We start from the raw sequence: 12,176 nt of genomic DNA, 5'->3' as shown, positions 1-12,176 counted from the left end.
AGATCGTCCTCATCAAACTCAGTGTGCCCAACACTGTTATGTGTTCTCAATCAAAACCATCCGCTTTGGAACTTCTGCAGTTGGTCAGATGCACATACTCATCAAGTTTCACTTTCATCTTTTATTTTTAAAAAGCACAAGAAAAATCTTGAATCTTAAAATAATTATACTTGAAGTAAATCATTTTCATGATACTTAACTCCACAGTGGGGTAAACAGTTTTTAAAGATAAAATTGAATGTGCTAGTTATCCAGATTATGTGAAGGACAGAAATGTTACAAAAATGGAAATGGTTCTTTTTCCTTCTTGCAATGGGGCATTGAGAATTCTGTATTTTCTTCACGTTGGGCTTTCAGGTGAAATCTCAAGCACTTAAAATTTTAGACATAATGAAGTTCAGCTTTCTGGTTCTTGCAGCGGACTTTTGTTTCATCTGTTTGAAAAGGGAAGAAAACTGGTAGAGAAAAAAAAGTGCTGCTTTCTATGTCTCCGACCACTGCATAGCACAGGAGGAATGTCTAACTGACAAAAACACCGTTAAAATACATCCTTGCCTTTCATCAAAACCAGCAGCCTTCTCCTTTGCTCTTCACCAGTTCTGTGACCATACTGTCCTTCCACATCGGCCAAGTATGAATCTCTGAACTAGTCTATCCCATCTTGGTTCTGATTCTTCTTTTGTCTCTGGCATCTTTGCCTTCCCTCCGCACCGGCAGCCCTGGCAGGTCCCCTTTCTGTGTTTCTGCCTCAGCAGTGGGCCCTCCACCTGGTCTCTATGCCACTTGCCGTGTCACTGCTTTGCCCCAAACATGTCTGCATTCATGACTTTTCACACTTTTCAAACCATTTATTTCATGGTTTTCAAACTCTTCTCCTGAGAGGCTGAGGGCAGGAAGGGGGAACAGCTTCTATTGAAGGAACCACCTCCTTTTAATTTATTTTACATATTGGCATCTCACATAAGGTTTCTTATTAAAAAGGGATTTTATATTGTTTTTAAAATAATTTCAAAATTATGGCTAAAAGTCTAAATTCTTATTGTATTATTTAAAGTGCTCTGTAATCTATCTCTTATATATTTCTTTAACCTGATTTTCTATGATTTTTCTATATACTCCTTCATTCCAGCCTAATGCTCCTATTCAGCCTAACTAGTCACGCTCTAAATGGGTCAGGCTCACTTTACACTTCCAAACTGTATTTACTCCTGGATATTCAGGAGACCTAGATTCCACCCCTGCATCTACTTCTTATTGGATCTATAGATTATCAACTTTGCTGAGCCTTGGTTCCTGTAACTGTGAAGGAGAAATCTGGCTATTCTCCCCTCATACAGGGATGATAGTTACAAAATTTTGAGTGGTGCAGTGCTGAAGGAAAAAAATGCAGTGTATAAAATGAAACATTCTTTCCAAACAAATTTGTCAAACATGTTCTACACACCTTATGTCTCATTTTCCTCCATCTTCTTCCAGCTTTTTAAAAAATTAAGTTTCTTTTTCCTCTTCATTCCATTTAATGTATTCAAACCAATTTTAGCATATTAAATTTTTGACTAAAAATATCTATTTAATCTCCTAATTTCATTGCTCTCTCCTCACCCACTTTCAAACTGTGACACTCCCCTACTGTAAGGGGAGAAAATAAATGAATGATTAGGTAACTTTAAAAAGAAAGAGAATGATGATAATATAGATAATAGATTAAAATATCTTATAAAGTAGAAATATATAGGAACGATGTTTAGTTCAAGGTACATTATTAAATGCCTTTGACTTGATAGGCTATAAATCCACATATTTAGCCTTTCAAGTCCAGTCAAGAAATTATTAAAGATCTGTATACTCAGCACTATGTTAGAGCATATAGAAGATGTATATCCGTCCATCCATCATATATTAATTGAGCATCCCCTACGTGCAAGACATTGTTCCAGGCATTTAGGCTACACTAGTGAACACATCAAACAAAAATCCACTTTTCCTTCTTAGGAAGGGGCATTGAGGGCTTTGTATTTTGTTCATGTTGGACTTTCAAGTGAAATCATAAGCACTGTTAAGCTTTTCTAAATCTAACAAAGGGGGCTTCCCTGGTGGCGCAGTGGTTGAGAGTCCGCCTGCCGATGCGGGGGACGCGGGTTCGCGACCCGGTGCGGGAGGATCCCACATGCCGCGGAGCGGCTGGGCCCGTGAGCCATGGCCGCTGAGCCTGTGCTGCGTCCGGAGCCTGTGCTGCGTCCGGAGCCTGTGCTGCGCAACGGGAGAGGCCGCAGCAGTGAGGGCCCCGCGTACCACCAAAAAAAAAAAGTAAATAAATCTAACAAAGGTATAGCTTTCTGACTCTTGCAATGGGCTTTTGTTTCTTCTCTGTGAATCAGGGGTTTGCTTTCCAGGCACTGCTGTTGATTCTTGGGCCCTGCACACCCCACTTAGCCAAGGGCCAGTGGCATACATAGTTCCATCTAAAAAGCTTGGATGTGCTATGGGAACCGGCTCCTGTCCCTTCGGGACCATAGAAAATACCCCAAATAAAGGCCAAAAATCTCTTTATTAATCAGTTTTTATCGACACTAGTAAGTGGGAATTCTGGGTTCTTAATTTTAAAAGATTATTGATCACTTGACAGAGGCAGACACTAAGTGACCACCACGTGAAAGAGGCTCAACCTGCCTAATGAATTTACAGCCCACGGGGGCAGAGAGTGTTGTGCTACAGTTGTGCAGGAAGCTTTCACAAATACTATCTCACTACATCCTCCCATCTACACAATTACTTCCTGCATATGCAGATGAGCAAAGAAAGGGTTCAAAGCAATAAATCACTTGCCTATGGTTTCACACTTTTTAAAGGACAGTTGGAACTTGAACCTGGGTCTGACTCTAAAGTTCACGTCTTCTCCTGTGCCACCCTGCCATGTGGCGGGCAGGGAGATAATACTGGAAAGGAATATTGGTACCATATTGTGGAGAGCCTGGTGCTTAAATCACTGATTAGATCAGTGGGGAGCCACTGAAGGTTTTGAGCAAAGGAATAATATAATCAGTTAAGCATTTGAGAGAAATTAATCTATCATTGAAATTATAGGTGCACTGGAAAGGGAAAGATTAGGCAAAGAGAGCAGTTTAGAGGCCCTTTAAATAGTCCAAGTCATTGTTTCCCGAAGTGTGTTTTCTGGAACGTGAGTACCTAGATGTTGATAAACGTTATGTGACAACAGAGTTCCAGGACAGGTGGCTGTGAAAATTATCAGTAATTTGCTAATGTGCATTATGGCTGGCCAAGAAGAAAATAACATATGCTGCATTTTTCAAATTTTGGTTGATAATGGGAATCTTTTTTTTTCTAGCACCATTTTTAGGAATGAATCTTCTGCTAGAAACCAGTAGGAAATGCTGTGCTAGGTGAGAGGTGCTAGTGTAGTGGCGGGAACTAGGTAATAGGTGAACTAGTGTGGTAGCAGGAGGGGTGGTGAAGGGGTAGCAACTATTTTTGTCAAAGAGTAATAGAATCTATAGAATATGATAAGGGATGAAAAATGGAAGGAGAGGGGAGAGTTGAGAGAGCGCCATGAAATATGACTCCAACTGAAGTTAAGTAACGTCATGGCAATGAGAGTAGAGAGGGAGCCATGAGTTGGGGAGAGTGTAGTAGTAGTATTTCTGTTCTGAATAGAGTGACAAGCCACCAAGTAGAAATATCTAACATACAGTTGAACATCTAAGTATTACAAACAGCACAGAATGGATATGGATGTCAATTTGAAGCCACAGGAACCAAAAGGATGGTAAAATATGAGAACCAGAAGAGTGCTGTGTCACAAAGACCAGGAGAGAGGGTTTCAAAGACCCTCTCAAATAATCAAAAACTTGAAGAGCTGATTTCTGGTCCTCAACTCCTACAGAATTCCCACCCTCCAACCTTGACTCTCTGCCTTCTCCTTCTTGCTGGAAACCCTTTCCGGATTTTCTCATGCCCAGCCTGCCCTGACTCCTAAAATCGTCTACTGATTCCTCATGGCAGTGCCGGAAACTTCTATCCCATATCTGCTCTCAACCTGGAACTGATGCATTATGCCCACTTACAGACTTGTTTTTCAGATCTAAACAAGTTATTTAAAACCAATACATGTTGGGATTTTAAAGTAGCAAGATATATTTTTATAAGCCCCATATGAAAATTACTTTCATCAGTCTATATTCACAATATATTCAAACTTCTTTGTTTTTCTTACACAAAGTATATTTAAGAGAGGATCTGCATTTACTGTATCTGGATCAGATTCCAAAAGCAAATTTTCATTTCCCTTAATACAGTTTTCTTAAAATAAAGAAACCCTTTATGTTTCTATTTGTACCAAAGGAAGTAAGTAAGTAAATTTAATAACAATTATTATTTATAGTACTGAGATCCTTTTCTTGATGTTATGCCTGTTAATTTAACATATTTGTAGTTTCTAACTTACTAAATTTGATAGTTCTTTAGGGAGTACATGTTTTGGGATAAAAAATTAAAACATTCACTTTTTAATCTACTTGGTTTGAAATGTCAACAGTAAATAATGTTTATCTTAATATTCCTTAGAGGTCTTAGTCCGTGTTCATTATAAATTTCATGGAAAGAACGTTAAACAAAAGCCTGATTTCAGCAACCCATAGATAATTGCCTGATTTGGGTTAAAGCTAGAATAATAGTTGGTAGGTTCTTTGTTATGTCTTGCAAGTACATCTCTAGCATAGATAAAGAGATCCAGACTAGAAAACCCTCCAACATGGACCTACAATAAAAGATCCACTATGTGAATCCTTAAGGGTCTGGGTCAAGAGAAATATAGGGCAGAAATATCCAATGGTCCACTCTTAATAAGACTATAAAACATGCAGTCATCTGATGAACTAATGGCCTAGGTCTTCAGTGAGATATCTAGGGCTCCTCAGGTTAGAATTTTCTGAAACTGGAATATTTCATGGGAGTCTTTGAATGTCCATCTTATCAATGTCAATATCTTATCAACAAAATCTTTTACTGTGTATCCCACACCAAGCCAGGGATCATGGAGGAGCTAAGAGATCCATGGGGCATGGCATCTAATTTTCCTGTCATCTCTCTAAATTTCCAGAGACTCAATAAACTTCATATAACCAATGTTGAGGAAATAAAATATGTTTATTTTTATTTCTTGTATTGGAGATTGATCTTGAGTTTCCTTTTATATTCCTCAAAGAAAACAAAAAATAAAATCATAATAAAGAAATCATAAAAATGAAATTGTGGCTTTTCCTGTCTTCCCTTTGTTTCTCATAATTTATGGTAGTTATGTTTTCTATAATGTCACTACAAACACTGAATTAGCAAATACCAAACCATTGCTCCTAGGGGAAATACAGGGTTAGGCTTCTATGAGCCTCTGGTCCTAATATTTTTGTCAACTGATCAATATATAACCTTGTTTTCAATGTGTTTCTGTTTAAAGACATCTTATTTAGTATATATTGTTGATTCATTAACAGAGAATACATGACCAGGAGAACTATAATCATGCCTGAAGGAAGCTTATCTAACACATGTATTTCCTCCTTAAGGTACATCACAGCCTTCTTGCACTGAGGAACACTAGATAGCACCTCAGAACTATGCTCAGGGGCCATTTTAAACAGTGAAAACATCAGCAAAAAACACAAAAATGTGGAAAAACATGGCACTTAGACCACAAAAAGAGCACTTGGTTACAGTATGAGAGCTGAAATAAGACAGAGTGTTGATCTCTGTGCTCAGCTGGGAATGCATGTGTTGGGCAACTCAAACTTTTCACCACACTGGCCATGTCTACAAATGGTCCCCAAAGCCCACAAGTATTATCCCGGAGTTATAAATAAATTCTAATAAGTAAGTGAATTTGCAAATATGCCATACATGAATAATGAGGATTGACTGTATACTGTTACAAAATCCAAGGCTTTAAATTCTTAGAAATGTCTATATATTCATTCTAAGTGTTAATTTGGTTTTATCACTTGTATTCCTTAGGGTGTTATTTGCTTTGTTTGCCTTTACTTGGCATTTAAAAATAATATATAAATATGAACTTATAGAATATATAACATTACATATATCTATTATATATTATATAATTTTATATGATATGCAATATATATGTTATATAATTACATAAATTTAAACTGAATAATAAAATTTAGCTTAGGAATTTGTTTCAGTTCATTCATAAAAATAGTATGCATCTTTAACAATTAACTTTTTATGGAAAAATGATAATAGTAAACTAATTCCATGCCAGTTGAATAATTTCATGCTGCATGTATGTCTTTTAAAAGCCTGTTCTTTCCTCTCTTTGAAACTTTTTTAAAGACTCAAGTTTATCTTATGAAATATATATGTCAGCATATGAATTCTCAATAAATGTTAATTTAAAGGTGATTTCTACTGTGCTGGTAACTAAAGAAAATCTATGAAATGGAGTAAATGTTGTAGTTTTAATAGTAAACATGATTTAAAATATGGCATTCTGAGGTACAGCACTATCTTATTAAGTTTATTTCTTTCTCTGCTTCTAGTTTGATATTATCTATGATTTGAGTCTTATCCTATTGTTTGCAATGAAAATTTTTCAGAGTATAAGAAACTACTTCTTGATCATTATCAAGAGATGTAAAATTGCTTGGCCCTTATTTTACTTATTTTAAAGTGTCCACCATTATTTACCACAGCTTTCCTCTGCTTGTGTATTTAACACACAATTATTTCAATCATGTTTACATGTACAAATGATATGGCATGTGTTTTGATACTTGATATAAAGTTCAGCTGTAACAACTGCTGTTGCACAAAAAGATGACAACACAGACGCACAAGTTGTGGTCAAGTCATGTATAAACGTGGCTTAAAATAAGTCTCCATTCACTACCATTATCATCTCAAAAACAGCATGACATGACAGGGTGAAAAGAGCCTTAGGATGGTAGCTATGGAACCCATGATCTTAGTGAAGAAACTCCCACTTTCTTGTCACTTAACTAGGCGTTAGTTTCCTCATCTATAATATGAGGTCAGATTAGAGAGCTTAAGGTCCTTTTCAGGTGTAATAGTTTATGACTGTAAATGTGATTAATTAGAAGTCATGTAATAGCAAAACAAGTCGTAAGTACAGATGGTCCTTTAATTAGATCATTAATTCCAATGGAAAATTATAAAGATCTTCTTCTTTTTAGTTATTCCTCCATTCAGTGAGTCCTTATTTTGTATTTATTGAGCCATGCTCTGTACCGACCCTGGGGATGACATAAGTGAAAAAAACAGACCCAGTCCTCACTTCGTGGAGCTTTAAGTTACAGAGCAAAGTATTTTAAGCCAGAGCCAGCCTTGGGCCGAGGCAATGTGTTTGGTGTTAGAAAGGGGGTCAGTAAGCACACCAAGGCCTTTTCTGCACCTCTCAGTTCCCTCCCACTATGCCATGGCATTGGCCTCTCCCTTTGCTAACTCTGAATAGCCAATTTTAGAGCCATTCTTTTCAAATTAGACCACAAAGGTTGTACAGTGTCTGTATATAATCATGCCTATGTTGGATATATGCTTCCTGGCCGAGAAGAGAACTTCCTGTTTCCTTTATTAGGCTTATTTCTTGGCCTCTTAACCCACCTCCATAACTACCAGCACTCCAAAATCTCCCATTTACAAAGCAGGGTGTTTGGAATGAAAGGGATTTTTTAAAGAAAACCATATTCTGCACAAATGGCGTGTATAGCTTTCCTAGGTCTAAAATTTATATAATGAGCATAGGGTTTATTAATTCAATAAAGTACAGATTATGCAGAATGCACAGAATAAAGATATAGCTGTAGCATTGAAAATATAAGAGCACAGGAGGTAAACATATTAAAACTTTGCTTTTACATTAGCTGTTTTCCCTATTTTTTCCCTCTTGTTTTATCCTTGCTTCTGCATTGTGAGGCAGTAGGGGTACAGAGGAAGAAGAAGTTGTTCTTTAGCAACTAAAGGCAAATGAATTGGGGGATTTTACTTTTCTCTTTTCTAAGGCAAGCCCCAGAAGAGGAGCCTGGCCTGACTTAGAGAATCTATGCTAAGTTTAAGGGGCTCTTCCTCCCTGCTCCACAACTAGCTAACATCTGCTGCTTATTACGTGGCCCATCTTCTCTAATTTTCCTGCTATCTCCCACCCAAAACACAGAAGACAGAAATATAGTACAGAGGAATGTAGTGGAGCCCAGAGACAGGAAGGTGGTGGGATAAAGATGACAAAGAAACAAAGAAAAGAGACTCGAGGGAAAAAGACGGAGAGGAATTGAATCATGGCGGGGTCTGTACCAGAGTCTGCTTTAAAGAAGATATTAAGTCCATATGGAAAGCTAATTTTATAGGATTTCTTTTCCGGAATGGAAATTGAGAGAACAAAGTTAGAGGACACAACTGGAATCAGAACATTATGGCATCAAAGATAAATGCTTTCTTCATCATTTTGGTAGTGGCCAGTTGTGTTAATAGTTGCTTCAGATTATATTATTACATTGCCATAAATGAAGTTAAATAAACTTTTAGGACATAGACCTTCCAAACAGCTTTACTTTATAAACAGTGTGAATTTTTAGCCAATATACCCAATTTCCAATGTTTAAAGGAATTTTGCTGTGGAACTATTTGCTTTCATAACAACTTAATTCACTGTGATTTCCTGAATTTTTCATATTTTTCAATTTTTCATATGAAATATTTCATATTTCACCAGTACTATATCAAATAGAATAATAACATTGTCAGGTAGAAGCTGAATATACTAGATATATATTCCAGTAATTGATATGAAATATCTAGAACAGTGTTTACAGTTTATTAAAGGAACTTTAATATTAAACAGCTATTTCAAACTTTTCCAGTGCTGTAAAACTTCAGAAAACGGCATTACATGTTATGAGGACTAGCCCCTTCATGTTACAGATGAGTCAACAGGTCTAGGAAAATCTAAATGACCTGTCCATGCCTGGCCAAGGCACCTCAGGTCTCCCAATTTCCATGCCATCTAGTTTACACTGATCTCTACAGTACCCTTAATTTGTAGCTAGACTACAGAAAAATGCTACAAAAATATAGTCTACCCATATTAAAACTTTTCTAGTACAATGCCCCTGAGATTTTACAAAGCAATAAAGTTTCCTCACGTCCTTCAAAATAACTGGGCATTAACAAATGAGCTATTCACATACCTTGCTATATGTGAAAATGATTCAGACAACTTCTCCAGTATATACTAATCTGTCACTATAATTTTCTCAACCTGTCTTTCTGTTTATGCTTGTGTACGTTGTCTGGCTTGGAGTATAAATTCTTAGAATAATAATTTTTTAAAGACATCTTATGCCTCACCCTACCCAGAACTGCATTCTAGAAGGCAAGCGAAAAAAAAGTTTTAAATCTGTTTTCTGAGAAATAAAATTCTGATTATAAATGAAATACTTGCTCATTATAAAAAAGATTAGAGAGACTTCCCTGGCGGCGCAGTGGTTAAGACTCCGCGCTCCCAATGCGGGGGGCCAGGGTTCAATCCAGGTTAGGGAACTAGATCCCACGTGCATGCTGCAACTAAGAGTTCACACGTCATGGCTAAGGAGCCCTCGAGCCGCAACTAAGGAGACCACCTGCTGCAACTAAGACCCGGTGCAATCAAATAAATAAATATTTTAAAAAAAAAAAGTTTAGAAAATACAGAAATTCTCAGGAAGCAAGACAAATCTTTAAAAAACAACCTAACCTTACACCTAAAGGAGCTAGAAAAAGAAGAACAAACAAAATCCATAGTTAATAGAAGGAAAGAAATCATCAAGATCAGAGCAGAAATAAGTGAAACAGAGACTTAAAAAAATAGAAAAGATCAATGAAACTAAGAGTTAGTTCTTTGAAAAGATAAACAAAATTGATAAACTTTTAGCCAGAATCATCGAGAAAAAAAAGAGGGCCCAAATCAATAAAATCAATAATGAAAAAGGAGAACTTACAAGCAACATCACAGATATACAAAGGATCATAAGAGTTTGCTATGAAGAGCTATACACCAATAAAACGGACAACCTAGAATAAACAGGCAAATTCCTAGAAGTGTACAATCTCCCAAGACTGAACCAGGAAGAAATAGAAAATATGAATAGACCAATTACAAGTAATGAAATTAAATCAGTAATTTAAAAACTCCCAACAAACAATAGTCCAGGACCTGATGGCTTCACAGGTGAATTCTACCAAACATTTAGAGAAGAGTTAACACCTATCTTTCTCAAACTATCCCAGAAAATTATACACAGGAAGGAATGCTTCTGAACACACTCTATGATGCCAGCATTACCCTGATACAAAAATCACACAGAAATATCACACAAAAAAAGAAAATTACAGGCCAATATCAATGATGAACATAGATGCAAAAATTCTCAACAAAATATTAGCAAACCAAATTCAACAATACATTAAAACGATCATACACCACGATCAAGTGGGACTTATCCCAGGGATGCAAGGATGGTTCAATATCTGCAAATCAATCAGTGTGATATGCCATATTAACAAGCTGAAGAATAAAATCATACAACCATCTCAATAGATGCAGAAAAAGCTTATGACAAAATTCAACATTCATTTATTGTTTTTTGTTTTGTTTTTTTGTTTTTTTTGGTGGTTACACGGGCCTCTCCCTGCCGTGGCCTCTCCCTTTGCGGAGCACAGGCTCCGGACGCGCAGGCTCAACGGCCATGGCTCACGGGCCCAGCCGCTCCACAGCATGTGGGATCCTCCCGGACCGGGGCACGAACCCGCGTCCCCTGCATCTGCAGGCGGATTCTCAACCACTGCGCCACCAGGGAAGCCCTCCATTTATGATTAAAAAAAAAAACCTCTCCACAAAGTGGGTATAGAGAGAATATACCTCAACATAATAAGGGCCAAATATGATAATCCTACAGCTAACATCATATTCAGTGGTAAAAAGTGGAAATCATTTCATCAAAATGGAATCTTTAAAAAAATGAAACAAATGAATGAATACAACAAAACAGAAATAGACTCACTGATAGAGAACAAACTACTGGTTATCAGTGGGGAGAGGGAAGGGGGGAGGGGCCAGATAGGGGTAGGGTACTAAGAGGTACAAACTACTATGTATAAAATGAATAAGCTATAAGGATATACTGTACAGCACAGGGAATATAGCCAATATTTTTTAATAACTTTAAATGAAGTATTATCTATAAAAATTTTGAATCACTATGTTGTATACCTGAAACTAACATAGTATTGTAAGTCAACTATACCTCAATTAAAAAAAAAATACAGAAATGCATATGACAACTATATTCCTACCACTTTTTTCTTTTTTTAATCTTTTCCTACCACTTTTTATTGTAGTAAAATATTCATAACATAAAATTCACCATTTAACCATTTTTAAGTGTACAGTTGTGACATTAAATTCATTCACATTACTATGCAACAACTACCACCATCTATCTCCAGAAATTTTTCATCATCTCATACTGACGCTGTACTTAATAAAGACTAAATCCCCATTCTCTGCTGCCCCACCCCTGGTAAAAACTGTTCTACTTTTTGTGTCTATGGATATGACTATTCTAGGTACCTCGTGTAAGTGGAATCATACAATATTTGTCCTTTTATATCTGGCTTATCTCAGTATAATATCTTTAAGGTCTGTTCATGTTATAGCATGTATCAGAATATCATTCCTTCTTAAGGCTGAATACTATTCCACTGTATTTACACATCACATTTTGTTTATCTACCCATCTGTTGATGGACATTTGGGTTGTTTTCACCTTTTGGTTGAAATGAACGATGCTGTTATGAAAATGAGTGTACAAGTATCTGTTCAAGTCCCTGCTTTCAATTCTTTTATGTGTATACCCAGAAGTGGAATTGATGGATCCTATGGTGATGCTACATTTAATTTTTTTAGGAACTGCCCATAGTGTTTTCCACATCAGCTGCACCATCTTACATTCCCATCATCCATGCACAGGGGCTCCAGTTCCTCCACATCCTTGCCAACAGTTGTTATTTTCTGTTCTTTTGAAAATGGCCATCCTACTGGATGTGAAGTCATGTCTCATTGTGATTTTGATTTGTATTTTAGAATGATTAGTGAT

At 36.7% G+C, this 12,176-nt stretch overlaps 1 protein-coding gene and 1 long non-coding RNA gene across 3 annotated transcripts in view; one reads left to right on the top strand and one right to left on the bottom strand.

The window, feature by feature from the left end:
• CCDC146 (coiled-coil domain containing 146) overlaps window positions 1–12,176 on the top strand; it is a 133,883-nt gene that overhangs the window by 51,973 nt on the left and 69,734 nt on the right. The gene's annotated exons all lie outside the window — the stretch shown is intronic.
• The window catches only part of LOC136794866 (uncharacterized), an 80,540-nt gene continuing 68,618 nt past the window's right edge, over window positions 255–12,176 (bottom strand). Inside the window, exon 3 of the long non-coding RNA XR_010842277.1 lies at window positions 255–434. This is a non-coding gene — a long non-coding RNA (uncharacterized lncRNA). The remainder of the gene's footprint in view (window positions 435–12,176) is intronic.

Source organism: Kogia breviceps, chromosome 9 (genome assembly GCF_026419965.1).
Source record: "Kogia breviceps isolate mKogBre1 chromosome 9, mKogBre1 haplotype 1, whole genome shotgun sequence".
In the NCBI taxonomy this organism is placed as follows: domain Eukaryota; kingdom Metazoa; phylum Chordata; class Mammalia; order Artiodactyla; family Physeteridae; genus Kogia; species Kogia breviceps.
Note: the sequence above shows the minus strand (reverse complement) of the source record. Positions and strands in the feature narration are given on the sequence as shown.